The 16,559-nt window shown below is 48.6% G+C and overlaps 1 protein-coding gene across 9 annotated transcripts in view; it reads left to right on the plus strand.

The window, feature by feature from the left end:
* Window positions 1–16,559, plus strand: part of ZNF423 (zinc finger protein 423) — a 221,257-nt gene that overhangs the window by 86,299 nt on the left and 118,399 nt on the right. Inside the window, exon 1 of one of the 9 annotated variants that reach the window (XM_086758438.1) lies at window positions 2,751–2,899. The exons of 7 other annotated variants lie outside the window; for them this stretch is intronic. The gene's annotated coding sequence lies outside the window, so the exon portion shown is untranslated. Of the gene's footprint in view, window positions 1–2,750; window positions 2,900–2,958; window positions 3,489–16,559 lie in introns of those variants that run through there. One more of the 9 variants, XM_086758439.1, reaches the window with a different exon arrangement.

The raw sequence follows: 16,559 nt of genomic DNA on the forward strand, positions 1-16,559 counted from the left end.
GGGCCTCTGGGGGTTTTGGCCAGCCGTTGGCAATTTCTCTCAGACACCCAATTACCCCTGACGTCAATGCCGTCTCTCCCATCTCCCTTGGGTGCCCACATTTTTTCCTTTGTAACACTAATAGCTGACTAGCTAAGTGCCTGTTATTTCCTTGGCAGAAGATTTGATTGTGTTTTGGGCCGGATACTAAATCCAAAAACTATGTAAAAATGTCAATAGGTGAGTGCACATTGATTTCGGTTAGTCACAGTGATATTTGAGCCCCTTTGGGGGCTCTGTCTGGGGAAGTATTTTACAAGAAAGATAATATAACAGAAAATTACTGGAGCTGCACAGGTCTCTGGTGGATTTCTTAGGGGCCTGCTAAGTTTCTGTAGAATCAACAAATGCTTTATTAATCTAAATTTGCGGTTTTGTTCCTGCCTCTCTTCAGACGGTTCGGGCTCGCCGGAGGAGGCTCGGCGGGAGCGGGGCGGCCGACGGCAGAGCCCGGCCTGGCCGGGGGGCCGCGGGGAGGCCGGGGGCGGCCGCGGGCCCCCTCCTCGCCCAGCCGAGGCCTGCGGCGGCAGATAACGCGGGGGACGGAGGGGGTCCCTGACAGCTGTGCGGGGCTGGCGCTGACTGGGAGCGCCTGATAAGGGCCCCGCGCGGGAGCCAGCCGCCAGCGCCGCACCGCCAACACGCTGCGGGACCGCGGCGACTGGCGAAGAAAGTTAAACACAACTGGTCCGGGGGCGGGAGGGAGGGCTGCGCTGGAAGATAATGGTAATTGATTGAATCAAAGTCGCAGAGCAGCCTTGTTTTTCCTCGCAATTAATTTTTTTTCTAATTTTCAGACCGAAGTATCCGAAGAGCTCGGGTTGCACTGAGCACATGCTGCACTAAAAGATAATAAGCACATGCCCTCTTCAGCTTTTTGGGGGAAATTCAGGCCAAGAAAAGGCACAATTAAATAAATTGCACCCCTCTTAAAGTTCCAAGCGCACGGCTCCGAGCTCAGCGGAGCGTGCTTTTGAGGACGAGGAAAATCAATGGCTTTGTCAGGTCGCCGGCCTGTGTGCTTGCTGGTTACCGGAGACGAGAAGTCGATTTTGCCCACAAAGCCAGCGGATAGTGACACCGGAGAAGGGGACCGTCTGGGGACTCCGGTGCGTGGCAGGCGCACGTTGGGCGTTTCTGCGGCTCTTCTTCCTCTCCTGCTCCCCCCACAACCTCATACCGCGTAGCACCAGATGTGTGTAGAGGAAAGCAGAGATTTGTGCCTTTGCTGTTTTATACCAGTTGCTCTCCAGGTTTATTTTAGCCAGTTTGGATCTTTCTCGCTAGCAACCTGTCAGCCAGAGTTTTTTTTTTTCTCATTTTAAGGGAATTCCCCCACTGTAGTGTTCAGGAGCAGGAGTAGTTTGTGCGCTTTAAGTAAATAAAACCTTTAGTACTTTTTAGTCTTTGGCAATCAGAGCCACAGCAGTAAAATCTTATGTCAGCACAGCGTGTAGAGTGCAGGATACCTAATAACCAGTAAACCATTTAAAAAGTCTTCTGCTCGATCAGACATGGTGCTTAACGTATAGTGCTGTACCCTGCCTCGCTGGTAATTAGTACCGAGGGGGGAAAGCCTCCCCTGTGGACCGTGTCACCATAGACCTAAACCGGCATTTTTTCACAGGTTACATTTTTCTTTCTGTAGTGGAGGGCATTTCTGTGCCCATTTTAAAAATCATTCTCTAAGAAGCAACAGACGGTATTGAGGGTATCGTGTAACTTGAATGAACCTTGCAAGCACTAGCAGTGCATCCTTCTTCCCATACAGACACCGTGTAGGGTGGGCAGGCAAACAGTATTGTAGTGCCATAGGACTAGAAATCAAACTCTAGGTAAGAAAAAAACCCCTAACCTGGGAAATAAATATTAACCAGGGATTACTGCAACCCGCTTTTGCTGTGATGTTGTTGGTTCCCATCCTGGAACAAGTGCATGTGTGGATATGCTGGTGAGATGAATGGGCCTCACTGAGGGAAGACTCTGTGGTTTCTTCTGTCATGAAGAGGCTGGGGTTTCCGCTGGAGCCCTGTCACGTTTTCCTCAGAGCCACAACAGCAGATTTCTTTGTGCTTGGGCTGAAGTTCGTGGGATTTTTCTCGGCTGCTGAAATGGTGGAGCGCTTGCTGGCTGTTTTGGCAGGGGAAGGGTATCGTGGAGCCCAGAGCGTCAGGGCTGCGAATCTGTCGTAGTTCAGAATCACAGCTGATATCCTATCAAAGAGACGAACGGGATTCCTCGAGCCGGTAATCTGCCTTGTCATGACCGTTGGTTACGAAAGGGGCAGGTCAGCTGTGAAGAAAGACGGCTTTCTTGAAGGCAGCACGTAAAAACTTTGTCCTAACACCGACCCAGCCATTGCTGATCAACATGGTTGAGATTAGAGGGTCCTTGTGTGGAAAGGAGACTTTTTGCTTTCTCCTTGTAGGCTTGAGAGCCTACTGGCTTGCTGCTGCCGACCTCTCCTCTTTGACGTTCCAGTATAATTAAACCCACAAATGTAATGAGGCAGAGCCGTGGCCACTGGCGTTGACTGGCCTCCGAGCCACCAGCCCAGCCCGGGAGGAGGGTAGGGAAAGGACAAAATCTGCTTCTCCTGGTAATAATTTTGAAGAATGAAGGGGAAATGCTGAATTTGGCGTTGGGGTGTGGCTGGGAGCCAGCAGTCGCAGGCAGCTGGAGGGGCAGGCCTCTCGTGAACAAACTTCTGAAATAATAAAAAGGGGGCAGGTTTGAATGTAAAACCGAAACAAAAAGCCTCCGCTAGACGTGCAGTGCCAGGTCAAGGCGCGGTGGTGACTGCGGGTTTTCCTGTGCCTCGCCTCACGTGTGGGTGCTGCGGCTGCCAGTGGATACAGAGGTGAACGCCGGCGCGAGGTGGTGGCGAGGGCCGCTCTCATGTCCGTGTCCGTGTCCGTGTCCGTGCTGCGCTCGAGGGGACGGTAGGCGGCCTGCCCGCCGCCGGGGCTGGCGTGCCCCAGCCGGGGGCTGGCGGAGGCGGAAAGCTTCACCCAACTCAGGAAGCGGCAGGCGGCACCTGCTCTCTGCTTGCTTTTTCCTCCTCCCTGCAAACGGGGTGGTTTTCATCGGTCGGGCTGGGGACAGAGGGGGGATTGTTGTACTGACTAACCGAAAGCGTACGGCGCAGGCGGCCTGAGCGGCCCTCCTGAGGGGTTGCTCCTCCTCAGCGACGCGGAGAAGCACAGGCCCAACTTCACGTGTTCGGCTTGTGCACGTGTCGGGTGCCATGCGGCACCAAGGTTGTCCCGCCCGGCCACTCCGGCTGTCCCGTGAGGCCGTGGCGGCCACCTTTCCTGGAGTCTCCAGAAGCAGGTGCAAGCTGTTGCCCACAGGCCACCACTGAAAGACATTTTAAGTAGGGACATCAGTGTGGGGTCTTTCTCTCGTGAGCCTGAAGTGGAGCATCAGCTGATGAACAAAATCTGAAGGTTTGTTTAAAAAGTGACTTTTGTCTGGATTGCTGTTTCTTGGCCTTTCCCAGAGGGAGCTCAAAAGGCGTGCTGTTGGGTAGGATAGCGGATAGAGGAGGATTTCTCCCTTGAAACAGGCAGCTGTATGCCAAGATACTTTAGAAAAGAGAGTAGACGTGTATACTTTTTTGCCACATCTTAGCTTTTAAATGAAGAGCAGGAGAGAAACTAAATTGTAGGGGAAAAGTTGAGAGAATTCCTGTAGCAGTGAAGGTGGGACAGTAGTAACAGGGTAGCAGCTGTACGGGCGGTGGCAGCGGATGGAGGGGAAATACCGGCATGGGAGGAGCAGCAGAGGGAAGAATGGAGAGGGAAACAGCACCAAAGTGATTTCTGTCTCTCTGGTAAGAACTTGGGACACTTACTGGTGAAGGAACTTCTGCTTTTCCTGGGACGTTTCCTTTTCCCTGCTTTCTACAGGCCTGTGTGGCCTGGCAGCCCAGCTCTCCTTCCGTTCCTGGCTGTGGGTTGTGCCTGTCACCAGACAAAGGTGTCACTGAGGTACAGCATGGTCTTCAGGTGAATATTCTGAAATTAGGGATTTTCTGGCTGTGTAATTCACAGACTCGCACTCAAGTCACAGCCAGAACATTACATCTGTCCCGGAGAGTGATCAGGAAATTCAGCAGGTTATTTTAAGTTGGTGCTGTGGAAGTATGCAGGAATTCATCCAAGTTAAACTCAAAGGGAAATGGTCAGTTGGTTGCAGACTTCATCAGATTTATAGTTACACTAGGAACCTCACATGAGTCTTTAAAAGTGTTTTTGAATTGCTCAAATTGCTCAAAAACTTAAAGGTTTTGCGCAAAAGTCGTTATGCAGAAAGGTATCAGTATGAGTATGTGTCTCATATCAGTATGAGAAGGTGAGTTCAGTAAAGCATCGGTTAATTAATGTTTGAGATAGCCACGTGTACGTAAGTAACAAGAAGTGTAAGTAACAATTAAGCTTTGTCTTTCAGTGGTATGTGAGTGAGCAGGAGAGCTGTGGAGTTGTTCTTTTGACTCAGTTAGGGCCAGGCTGAAGGACTGTTGGCTGAGCAATAGTGCCTTTCTGACGGATGTAATCATTAATTTCAATTTCCTCATCTTGGAATATGTGCTAAACTCACTTAGGTCTTCTTGTAATTTTGACAAAGTTTTTTTTTTGTTTGTTTGGTTTTTTTTTTTGCCTGGATCTTCATTATGTTGGGAACAGTCTCTCAGTTGGTTGCCAAGCATTCGCCCTCTCTTTTATATTCCTTTTATAGCCCCACATTGTCCTTGGTCTTAGATTCACAGAGCTGGTAGACAAAGCAGTTGGCAAGGAGAGTGAATGACTTCAGGCAGGAATAGGCTTACATGCTCTGACCATGGAGATAACGGAAAAATAGAGGAGAATATGGAAAGAGGCTGAGCGTGGTCTTGGAATCAGGGAGGCTGATGGATGGTACACCAGAGAAAGGTTAGAATAACAGGACTGGAGATGGGAAGAGAGGATGTGAGTAGGGACGGTAGCTGGCAAGAGGAAGAGGAGAAATGTCAAAGCAGCAACCGAGAAGTGAAACACAACGGCTAAGATTGTTGACTCAGGAGGAGAAATGGGGAGTGTAGGACAAAATGAGTAACTTCAGCAGAGGATGATAACTTCCACACTTAAAAAATCAGGAACTTAGTAGAAGGAAGAAGTACATCTACGTTATTTTACTTTTCTTTGCTTTTGGCCAGCCAGTTCTGTCAGCCACTGAGCGCTGCTCTGCTTCCTTTTCCAACGTTGACGGCTGCCTCATTACCGTCCTGAGACACTGTCACAGAAATGGACTTGGGAGGCAAATGTCCTTCTTCTGGGAAGCGTGGCGAGGTAGTATCTTCTCTGCCCAGCAATAGATGGCCTTCCAGGAGCTAGTCTGTTAGAGTAGCTTTTCTGGTAAAGTAGCCTAAAAAAAAAAAAAAAAAGTTTTCTCCAATATGCTCTGTGACTTTCTTGTGGTAGTATCAAAATACCTTTGAGGAACAGTTTATATAGAGGTGACCTCCATACATCCCTTCCAGATTAAATTATTCTGTGATTGTTTGATCCTTCTCACAAAAAAGAAATCTGTAGCAGGATGTGAAGTTGGAGTTTTGTTTCTGGTGCAGTTTGAAAGTGCTTAATGAGCAGTGCTCTGTCCTAGCAAAGTTAAATGAGAATTAACCAAGCGATTGACTTCCACAGTCAGAATCAGAATTCCACAATCCCAACAGAAAATGTTGCTTGAGTTCCCTGGGTAACTAACTCTATTAGCTCTGCAAGACGCCCTTGTCTTCAGCTGGAGTCAGAGACCACTTTAGGATTTCCCTCCCTCTGCAGCAATACCCTTGGGTTTCCAGAAAGTGAGACAGGAAAAGGCACACATGCTCCTAGTGACGGCAGCTTGAGCTCATTAGTTTTGATTTTTAGATACGCTGGCATTGTCTCAACAGCCTGCTTTCACATTTATGGCCTTTCCAGACTACTTATCGAGGGGAGAAGCGTGCTTTCCGTTCGTGCTCAGCCTTCTTCAGCTATGTCTGATGTTGAGCGCAGAGCCCAGACAAGGACACCACTGCTTGGGCAGCCCAGCGTCTATGGTCAGAGAAGCAAAGGAGAGATGCAAAGCGGACGTAGCTCTCCCATGCAGATCCTTACTTCTGGCCATCCTGTCGGGTGATCCCACTCTCTTCCTGAGGCCTTTTGAACAAGTGCATCAAAAATAGCTGAACCCTTAGAAAATGGCCCTCCCATGAATGAGCATCTAGGTATTCTTCTGATGAGATAAAAAATGTCTTAGTCTGCACCATCCCTGTTAGCTTGCTCTCCCTCTCCAACTGATTCCTTCTTGTTAACTCATCTTTTGGAAGGTTACTCAGCATCTATGAGTGCGTTTTGTGGGACAGTCTACAGAAAGGACAACATCTGCTGAAGAGCCTTTACTGTTATTTATCCCACTACAATTCCCTGCTCTGTGCTGAGGTTTCAAGAGGCTTTGAGTGAGCTGGTTGAGCCTCCTTTTGAACCCATCATGGGTTTTTCTTTGTATTTTATTTCCTTTAAAGTTTATTTCCTTCCTTATGGCAGCCACGTTTTGCCAAATGAGTGAGGCACTCCAGTTCTTCCTGGCTTTTGCCCCATTTTACCACCTTCCAAAAAGACTGCGGTGGCTGTATGACTGCATCTCGGATTGTCCCTGGAGTGATCTCTGATTTCTTTTCAATCAGTTCATTTAATTGACCGTGTTTATTTCCCTAGCCCTCGCGGCTCCCCGAGTGCAGCTATTCGTCAGAAGCTGGATGTTAAGCATCCTTTTCATGTTTTACCTGGAGACTTCCTTAAACCATCTCATCTGTTCTCAGCATTTGGGGCTAAGCCCAAAAGGGAAGCTCTCTCCATCAAAAGGCTATCTAAATGGATAATGCGATACTTTGAGACCTGTAACAAGGAGGAAAATGTCCCAGTCCCACTGCTCCTGTGCTTGTCCCACCAAAGCGACGGCAGCTTTGAAGGCTCGCGTGGGCAAGGTTCCCAACACGGATGTTTGCAAGACAGCTAACTGGAACCTGGTACACATACCTAGCGTGCCGCTTAGATGTAGAGCCTAGGCACGATGCCCACTTTGGAAAGCAGCTTTGTAGTCTATATTTGCTTAATTTAGTCCTCAGCTGTCCTCCTGAGAACGGCTGTTTGCTGCGTGGTAGGTGTCCAAGAGCAGGAAGCAATGGAGGCAACTTTCATCAGAAAGAAGATGAAGTAACTTGGCCCTCGTTGGCATTTGGAGGCTAAATTGCCTCTTAAAACATCGTCCTTACGGCTTGTCTAAGGCATTTCCGAGCTGTAAGTAGGATGGGGAGAAGGGTGCCTTTGTACCCTGCCTTCCCCTTTTCTAGATGTTGTCTTGGTGGCATTAGCTGCCTCTTCAAAGTCTATAAAATTCTGTTGGAATGCTTTTCGTGCTCTGGTTTGGCATACTGCATAAATCCAAGCAAACTGACCCGAGACAGGAATACGTTTTCCTCTTCAGTGACTTCTGTGTCCACTGCTAGCATCTATATTAGCAAATACAGTTTCTTGGGAACATCCTGGAGCTATTATTTTCCCAAATCTTTTTAGAAGTGACAAAGCCCTGTTATTTCCTAGAAAGTTTGGTCAGCTTCTTGCACATGGATTTTTAAATCATTGTCCTATTATTCCCTTACGCCAGTTATTTTTACACTATCTTTAAAAAATAAATATAAGTCAAGAGTAATTGGGCAGAAGCGTGCCATATCTGAAATGGGAATAGAAGGAAGCAAATGCTACAAAGTGTCACTCCAGTCAGTGGTCAAACATCCCGATTTTAATCTTGATGGCTCGGTTAAATAAGAAGAGATCCTTTTAAATAACTTAACATTCCCTTACTGATTCGTGAAAGGTAAACCTGAACGTTTGACTTCATTGCAATAATATGGCTAGTTTAATTTTTTATTCTTTTAAAACCTGCAGCCAGCCTGCTGGAGTAAGTTATTTGCTGCGTGTTTTTAAAGTCCATATTGAAATATTAGCCGTAACTGTCTGCTGCATGTGAAGAGGGAGGGGGATATGTTTGAAGTTTAATCATGCTTCCACTTAGGCTCAGTCCCAGAGCAATCCTTTTTTCTGCCGCTGAGCTCAAACAGCTAGTAGCCAGGTTTGATCTGCTGCCCCACGGAGCAGTGCCCTATGTGAATTTGAAGTTTTCTCAACCCGGGAGGCCTGCAAATAAAGAGTAGCCTCAGGTAGCCAGAGCTCTCCTTCCCGCAGCAGCTCCCGGGGCGCTGCCTGGAGCAGTCCTCCTGAAATTGTTCCAGGCAATTGCTGTAGACTGTATCTCCACCACTGCCCCTCTTACCCCTCCTTCCCTCTCCTCCTCCTGGCGTAAGGGAGGAGTTTTGGAGTCCGGGAGTCCTATTTGACTTTAATAAAATGAAAAAAAAAAAATAAAAAGCAGAGCAGTTTGTAGGGAACTGGCGCAGACTGTGGAAACAGGAGCCACAGCAAGACAAAACCCAGTGGCCTTCAAAACTTTTTTCCCTTCTTTTTCACCACATGACTTGGAGGATGTGGACAGTAATTAAAGGACCCCCTAGCTCCTCATTTTCTGTGCCTGGCCCTTTGATCTGGTTCGTGTCGGGTAGCTATTTTCATTGTTCCTGTCTTTTCTTTTATTCTCACCCGGCCCCTTTGATGTGAGCAATGATGATCTTTAATTCCAAAAGAGGAGATGGGCAGGATGGCAGTACCGGCCTTACATAATGCATCTTTCACATCTTATTTTTAAACTTGAGCATAATAGGTGTACGCCGGAGCCTGGGGAGCGTTAACCCCTTCCACGCAGGGGAGCTGCCGAGGAGGTTGAGAGAGCCTGTGGCTTTCGGTAACGTCAGCCGGGTTCATCTGCTGTAGATGCTTGCAGATGCATTTGCGAAAAAACGATTATTATTATTTTCCTGCAAATATGATGGATCTCTAAATATAATCCGGAGGGAGTTTGTCCTAATTGTTCCCATGTGGGAAAAATGTGCTGAGAAAGAACAGTAAAGCTAATGCAGTTATTCTGACTGGCTTCACTCGGCAGCACAGTGGGAGCGGAGCGTACTGTTTATTAGCGTGTGTTAATAAACTATAAGGGACAAGCCGCGGGTGGCGGGAGAGAAGCTGTTAGCTCAGGTAGGATGGATGACAACGTGGAGGGTATTAGTGACATTAGCAGGAGAGAGGGGCTGGAGGTTCTTATTGTTGTCGTGAAATCACAGAAGCCCATTGCGTCTCAGCGCACTGCATCTTCGTCAGAGGATGTGCAGGCAGAGGAGCCACACTTTGCCTCGCCGAGCCGAGGAGGGTGGCGCCTGCGGCACCTCTGTCCCCGCCGTGGAGGTTGGAGCCCCCTTGCCCAGACCACCTGAGGTGGCACGAGCAGGAACCCCTCTGCCACGCCGTCGCAGGGGACACCTCCATGCCGGGCTGTCTGGGGTGGCACACGTGGCACCCCGTGCCATGCTTTGCAAAGCGGCACACATGGCAGCCCGCACCGCGCCACCGCGGCGCGGGGTGGTCCCTGCGGCGCCCCGCCGCAGCCCCGGGGAGGCAGGTGGTGCCGGCAGAGCCCTGTCCCCGGGGTGTCCCCAGGGAGGGCCGCAGCCCGGGGGGCTGCCCTGGGGAGACGCCGCATTAGCACGGTCCCCATCTGCCTCGGCGGCGCATCCTCCCTCTGGGCCCCGGCAACAATGGCTCCGCTTCTGCCGCCTGCGCCCTGCCCGAGCAGGGCCCGCTGACATTTGCAGGGTTCAGTCGTCACGGCACAGTTCGCTCGGGAAATACGCCTGTGATTGTAAATAGGTAGCCCAGAATTGTCAGACTTCAGGACTGGAGGCGCCCGCACCCGGTTTAACTCCATTGCCGTGGAGGGGAGGCTCAGCTTTCCCCAGTGCCGTTTATTTTAGCAGGATTTGTGATTCTCGGGAAATTCAGACAATTAGAGGTCTGCTGCCCAGCCACTTAAACACTGATGTTTGAACATCTTGTCACTATTTTCCACGTTCAGCAGCACAAATTAAAAAAAACCCAACTTTATCCCTGTTTTCCTGGGAGAATTAACTTGAGGCAAAATACAAGAAATTGTCAATAAGAAATACCAAAGAGGCAGCGAGGACAGCAAAGGTTAGGCGTGTGACGGACAGGGAGGATAACGTGCGGTTTGATGTGCCTGATGATGTTCTGTTTATTATTTTCATTCAGAATGTATATGCACACACCCCTCTTTGTCCAAAACCATTGTAGGTGTGGATTTATACCCTCATGGCACCGGCTCTTTTAGGGACATAAAATATGCGCTATGTTTGTGCAGTTCTTACAATAGCAGCTGCTTATTAGATAACTTCCAGGGAAATTCTGATTATACGTTATGGTCCCGCATCAGCAAAGTGCTTCAGCAGATGCCGTGCTTCAGCACGTGACCAGACGCAGGCTTTGCAGCCTGCGCTCGCTTAAACCTGGGCACATGCTTAAATACTTTGCTGAGTAGGGGCCAAGAGCAGATGCAGTGAACACCTATAATTAACTTTGCTAAATGGCTTACAATATGCCACTTGTTTCCATGTGCTTTTGAATTTCCCACTTGATTATCGTTTGGGCTGAACTTCTCTTTGCTTGTCCTTGTCTGCAGATCTCGCTCTTTTTTTTTTTTCTTTTTAATTCAGTTGGTTCCCTCAGAATATTTCTGAGTTAGGAGTGAAGGAGGAAAAATTATTTTCCAGTTCTTCCAGTACAGTTCGTCTTTAATTCCAGTGGGGTTTTTCAGCTGTGCTGCTCCAAGGAAATAAAGGCAGGAAAGGTTGTAGAGAGAAATGATATGTTACTGGAGCAGCTTCTAGAGCTGGAAAAAGTAGACACGCTTCTGAGATTTGGCAAAGGGGGGTGGAACCCGTAATCTTGTCCACTTTTTCCACTATATCAGCTAATCTAATAATAGAAGCGTAAAGGGTAATGTATTTTCTTTTTTAGGCAGAGCAAAACAAACACTGGAATTGGAAAGGGGAAAGTTGGCACCAACACATTCCTCAACGAGTACTAGAGCCTTTCCTTGCGTTGGAAAGGAAAGAAAATATTCCTCTTTCTAAAGCAACCCGGTTCTAAGGGCTCCAGCAGCCCAGTTGGGTTTCAGCAGTCTAACGAAGCCTGCCTTTTTTTGGGATTTCAGTGCACATACTCCCTGCCTGCCTTGATTGGCAGCTGGGTAGCAGACCTCTGCAGCTGTGACAATTTGCCTGAGGGAGACTGTAAGTGTCTCATTGAAACTTGCATTGTAAAATCCTCCAGAATGCCTCCCATAATATTAGGCACAGGAGAAAAACACAGGTGTGAAAAACTTTCACAGATCCCAGGAGTTCAGTGTCTCCTGGCAGCTTTGGTGGATTCGGTGTTACGTTATAAATTTTAAAGTCGCATTTCCAAAAAAGAATTTGTTCCGTCTTCTGTCACAAGGAGTGGTGGAAACCGGCGGAGCTTGCGCTGCGCTCACCTTCGCTGGAGTGATGAGGACCGGTTATCCACTGGTGAAGCCTGTCTACCCGCCGTGAGTCGGCGACAGATTCTGGCGTGGACACGACACAGGTGGCCCCGCTGCTGGGGCGTTTGGCTGGCACAGCAGTGGTTTAGGAGCTCGTATTTTCCGAGCGAAGGCGCAGTCTCATACCGTCCAAAAATGAGCGCTCGGTGGTTGATTCTGTTGCTGCTGAAGGAGGGATTGGAAAACCTAAGGGGTGTCTCAATGAAATCAGCCTTCCTATATGTCTGTGAGATTTTATCATCTCCCCTCTTCCACCGATTAAGTAGCTTAACGTACTGCTCGTTAGCACCGGCACGTGTGTGAGAGCCAGCGTTCCTGGAAGATGAATCTCAGCTTCTCAACGCCTGATCCTTTCGCTCGGCTGTTTGTTCCTGACCGCGTGCCTGCGTCCTACAGCAACTTCGCTTCTCACATTTGCCATAAGAGAATCTTGGTACGACTGCAGCCGTAAGATCCGGCACTCCAGCAGCCTCCGTAGGGTCAACGCGATACGCAGGAATTCTGAAGGAACGCAAGCAGCTAAACGTAGACTTAAGAAATGTGACTGCTCTGAGTGAGCTGTGGGGGTGCGGATATGTGGACGTTTCCCTGGGAGCCAGCCAGGTTTTATTTGTTGCTTAAAGGGAGGAGATTTTAGTTAAGTTGGAACGTTTGATTTGCTTGCTTGAATTGTTTTTGATTAGTGACTGAGTGCGAGGTTAAGCTTTAACAACATACCCGTTGCAATAAAATTGTGTTGGTGAGTGATATGTGTGGCGAAAAAGAGTTAGATACACTAGTCTGTTAAACAAATACGATTTGGAAATGCTCTGGAAATAAACACATAAAGTAAGAACAGAAGACAAATTTAATTTTTTTTAACTCTTTGTAGGGCTCAGATTTTTTGTGGCGGGGCTGGCTTCTTCTGGCAGCCTCTCTTATCAAGGCAACATGGCTGAGCCGTGGTAAAAGAGGAACTGGTTTGAATTCAGTAACGGCAAGTGTTAGTGCAGCACTGGGTTTCTGCTGCGGTGCACCAGTGGCAGACCCAGCGACCAGTTACAGCGGAAAATAACAAGCGATGTTGGGCCTTGTCAAAGCTCAAATTAAAGTGACGTTCAGAAGTTTCCTGAGACTCATGGTACACTTTACCTTCTCTCCTGAGCTGCAGACGTGGGTCAGTTCAAGACAGATGAATGTTGCTGTAATACGTAGATTTTGTGACCTGATAGTTGCGATAGGGCTGAGGTTGTTTTAGTTCCAGATTTTAGTCAGAGTTTTCTGTTCTCAGTGCTTTCCGCAGACCGTCCTAAGAGCCACGCAACTCGTGCTGATGCGTGGTGGTTTAATGTACTGTAAACTACACAAGAGGGCTCCGTTTCGCGGATGCGTAAAGCTTGTGTGTAAATCTTTTTAGTGGTGTCAACTGAGAATTTGAGCTCAAAGTTCAGTCGAAGGTTGGTGGGATCAGCTGAAAGCTCAGCTTGGGACACTCCTTCTTCAAGGCTGGCTCACTGCACAGTAACGTTTTACGCAAATTTGCACGGCAGTTCGGTGTTCTGTTTCTCGTTTCACAGATGGGGAAACCGAGGCAGAAAGCTGTTGAGTTCCTTGCCTCTCTAATGCGCTTGGGAGAGCACGAGCGGAGCGCAGAGCGTCTGCGCAGTGCTGCCGCTGTTACCGACTGCTGCGTGGTTTGTCAAAGGGAGGGCTTTTTTGTCTCTCCATGAGGAAGGGGTTGGATTTAAATGGCAAAGTTTGGGGAAGCCATTGTTGTCTTCTTTATGGCAGTGAACGTGTCGTCACATTCCTCTGCTTACCCAATAAATAAAAAAAACGGTAAAGGAAACAGTAGTTTTGAAAAAAAGCCCTGTAGTCTAGAGCATCTGTTTCTACTGTATTTTTTCCCCTGATCTCTTTTCATAATTTACATCCAAAACATTCAGTGACAGAATTTGGCAGAACCAGGTCTGTACAGTAGAGCTTAATGGTCATGTAGCAGGGAATGAATAAAGCCCCTCCAGCCTGCCTAGGTCTCGCACGCGCACGTGAGCAGGGTCGGGGAAGGAGCGCTGTGTTTTTCTTGGGTATGGCCCTTTTTGGTTTCTCCTGCTCTGGCACCTGGAGGTCCAGCTGTGCTAGCTGGAGGCGGCGCGCAGCCTCACGCACGGGAGAGATGACGGACGGGTCGCGGTACGAGTTGAAACGCTTCACGTCTCTACAGGCTGTATTTTGTGAACAGAGGCAGCGCAAAACTGGAGGTGGAATCGCTCTTCTAACGATGGTTTGCCAGCGGTGCTGCAGCCTGGGCTGGTTTCTGCTGCCGTTTGCGGAGAGGCCTGGCAGCGCCGGGGTTTTCCAGCTTTGCTCGCGCTGCAGCCGCCGTGGAGCCGGCGCGCCTGCCGTCACTGCTTCCTGCCTCCACGAGCGGGCTGTGAATTATTGTCCCTGGGCTGAGCTCTGCGCATGGCCTGGAAATGTGTCACTCTGCTTGTGTTTGGCTGGGTCCTCTGCTAATTTATAGCAGTTCTCCTTCGGTGTGCTTCTGCTGGTTTAATTCGATGGCAGTATCCCTGATTTAGTTGGGTATAAGCAAGAGTATCGGGTTCAGTACTTCTAGCAGTTCTCTTGACTTATTTTTGTTCTTCAGCCACACGAATGCCAAGGTTAATTTGCTCTTACACACTTGATTTCCTAGGACGTGAAAGTGACTCTGTATTCAAAGAAGAAAATAGAGAACAGTTTTATTCTGCAAAGTGGTCTAGGTTGGGGGGCGGTGGGGTTTGTTTTGGCTGCAGAACTTTGAAACCATTGGGTTAGCGTTTGAGAATGTTGGAGAACGTTTGAGAACCAAGAGATTTATTTTTGCCATCGCTGATGCTCTCGGATCTTCTGGGTTCCTCAGCTGTGGCTCAGGAGCTGATATGGAGTGGCATGTCCTTGGCCCCAGATGTTTACAGTGCCTTTAATAATGAGTGATTTTAGTGGAGAACTTCTGACAGCAGAGGAGAGCTCAGAGATATACACCGTGCTTTAACACAGATGCTATGTCTCCGCAGCGTACATTAGTCAGCGAGTTAAACAAGCATCAGCATTAAAAGAGGCATTATCCCCTGCCGTGGGTTTTCTCTGTGCTTTGTCCATTGCAGCTCACCAAAGATGAGGTTTCCAGTCCTTCCCGTTAGAAGCAGCTCTTTTCTAACATTTATTGGGCATGTCTTCCTGGTGTCTAGCACAAAATTTTGCTTTCTGATCTCCTCCTGCCCTTCCCAGCATGCTTGGTGGAATGCGTTGAGGGTGTTTACCGCACGTGAACCCCTTGTAAGCGGGTCCTGCACCCTCCTTAGCTGTTCTCTAACACAGATACATAGAATTAGACCTTTTAACCTTTTGACCTTTCCTCATAAATTACTCCGTCCAGCCCATTAATCTCTTCTGTTGCCCAGTTCTGAATCCTCTCCAGTTTGTCATTGTGGAAGTTCAGCACCAGCCCGCTGCGCCCAGGACAGGATTTATTTATTTTGTACCTCTTTGTGTTTGCTTCCCTCCCACTCAGTATTTATCCCCTACCCACGCTGCGTAATCACTTCTTTAAAACATTTCTGGAGATAATTTGCAGTCTCCTGGACCTTCTGTCGTTCTCTGATGTCGAGTCAGCAGAGGCTGAAACGGAAGAGGATTGAACGTGAGGCGCTCCGCTTCCCTTCCTCCCTGCCTTCCTCCCCTGCTCCCCGCCCCAGAATAAGCAGCACGACTCTCCGTTTGCGGCGTACGGTCGTACTGAACGCGAGGAGCGAGGCAGCCTGAGAGTGGAGAAAGGACGCTGGAAGTAGAATTGCCTCACCGCGAATCCAGGGGCGGCCCTGACTGGAGGAGATCGGAGGGTCGCCGATTCACACTGCCAACGCCCTAATTAGCTGTGCAAATGCAGTGTTTGTGTTGCTGGGGGTGGATTACACCGGCCGTTGCAGGATGGAAAGAAATCAATGAATTGTGTCAGTGGGGCTGTGCAGAAATTAAACTGTGAGAAGTGGCTCAGCTACGAAAAAAAGTTTGTTTTCAGGCTGATGCGCAAGTCTAATTGGGTTTCCAAAGAAAGGAACTTGTTTTAATTATTAATTAGGAATCAAGAGGAGTAAAAGAGTGGAAATTTGCTTCAGCTGGAGGTTTTGCTCGGTGCTGGGTTTCTCCTTAATAAGCCGAGGCATTCCAGGCCTGCCTTAGTTAGCGGCTGGGTGCGGCGGCTTTACTCGGGGGTAGACATCTTAATGCTCATGTAATTATCATGTAATTATTTTGTAATGTGGGATCAAAATTTTGCATAGATGGCATTCTTTCACTGAACTTGAAAAATAGAAAAGTTGGGTTCATTAATGCAGTGATTCAGCCGTTTTGGTTTAAGAAGCAGGGTTCCCGCATCCCCACCTCTCTCTGTAACACACTGATGTTTTGGAACAGGTTTAGAGGTGGTGACTTCAAGATAAATGGAATTATTGAATTTAGATTTTGTTGACTATTTATCAGATTTCGTGTTGGTAGTGCTGCCTTTCACCAGAAGTGTCAGGTGGGTTGCAATTACCATCGCAGCTGATTGGTACAAATAAGTGATAGGGCGCAGGTTCGTCCGCGGGATTTTTGTGCGAGTCGCTTTCTCTCTCTGAGGGTTCCTCCCTGTTGCCATCGAACTTCTGGAATCAAAGTTGCTGAGGACTGATAGACTTTGTCAGAAGATGTTAAGTGGATTATGGCCCGACATCGTAAGTACTCCCGACGGAGTGTCAGGGTGCGTTCTGATGAAGGGAGAGTGCGGAGCTGGACTTGCGCTTTCTCATGCCTGGAAATGCCCTGGAGCAGTTACATTCCTGTTACAGCCGCAGACGGCTTGTCTGCGCGGATGGAAATGCTGCCGGGCAAGTGCCGTAGCTCTGACAGCCTGGATCCGAGCCACGTCACAGGTTAAACCTGAGACCCTA

The sequence above is a fragment of the Chlamydotis macqueenii genome, chromosome 13 (genome assembly GCF_036417535.1).
Source record: "Chlamydotis macqueenii isolate bChlMac1 chromosome 13, bChlMac1.mat, whole genome shotgun sequence".
Classification (NCBI taxonomy): domain Eukaryota; kingdom Metazoa; phylum Chordata; class Aves; order Otidiformes; family Otididae; genus Chlamydotis; species Chlamydotis macqueenii.